At 47.4% G+C, this 794-nt stretch overlaps 1 pseudogene across 1 annotated transcript; it reads left to right on the top strand.

Annotated features, from left to right (window-relative positions):
• Positions 1-127: 127 nt before the first annotated feature.
• Positions 128-789, top strand: LOC116083357 (annotated as a pseudogene). Its single transcript, XR_004115685.1, has one exon. The product of XR_004115685.1 is annotated as a high mobility group protein B1 pseudogene (transcript).
• The last annotated feature ends 5 nt before the right edge of the window (positions 790-794 follow it).

Raw genomic sequence — 794 nt, 5'->3', positions numbered from 1 at the left:
TATATGGAGGAAGTTATATGGGAGGCATTCTTACTTTTCATTCTCTCTGGACTATTTTTGTTTTGTCTGTATAGTTCCCGAGCAGTGAGTCACAAAAGCCATCAAAGTGGTGGCAGGTCCTTCCTTTCCACACCAGCCTATGGCCCTCTCAGTAAAATTTCCCATAGGAGCTGTTTAGAATGACAGCTCCTGATTGCAGTACATTGAGCTCCATAGAGACAGCGCCGGGGCAAGCGAGAGCCGGACGGTCACTGGGCGACTCTGTGCCTCACGGAGGAAAATCAACTAAACATGGGCAAAGGAGATCCTAAGAAGCCTAGCGGCAAAATGTCCTCATATGCATTCTTTGTGCAATTTTGCCGGGAGGAGCACAAGAAGAAGCACCGGGATGCTTCTGTCAACTTCTCAGAGTTCTCCAAGAAGTGCTCAGAGAGGTGGAAGACCATTTCTGCTAAAGAAAAGGGGAAATTTGAAGATATGGCAAAGGCTGACAAGGCTCGTTATGAAAGAGAAATGAAAACCTACATCCCCCCCAAAGGGGAGACCAAAAAGAAGTTCAAGGACCCCAATGCACCCAAGAGGCCTCCTTCGGCCTTCTTCTTGTTCTGTTCTGAGTACCTCCCTAAAATCAAAGGCGAGCATCCTGGCTTATCCATTGGTGATGTTGCAAAGAAACTAGGAGAGATGTGGAACAACATTGCAGCTGATGACAAGCAGCCCTATGACAAGAAGGCTGCCAAGCTGAAGGAGAAGTACGAGAAGGATATTGCTGCCTACAGAGCTAAAGGAAAACC

The sequence above is a fragment of the Mastomys coucha genome, unplaced genomic scaffold, assembly GCF_008632895.1.
Source record: "Mastomys coucha isolate ucsf_1 unplaced genomic scaffold, UCSF_Mcou_1 pScaffold8, whole genome shotgun sequence".
NCBI lineage: Eukaryota > Metazoa > Chordata > Mammalia > Rodentia > Muridae > Mastomys > Mastomys coucha.
This window is presented reverse-complemented; position numbering and strand designations above follow the sequence as displayed.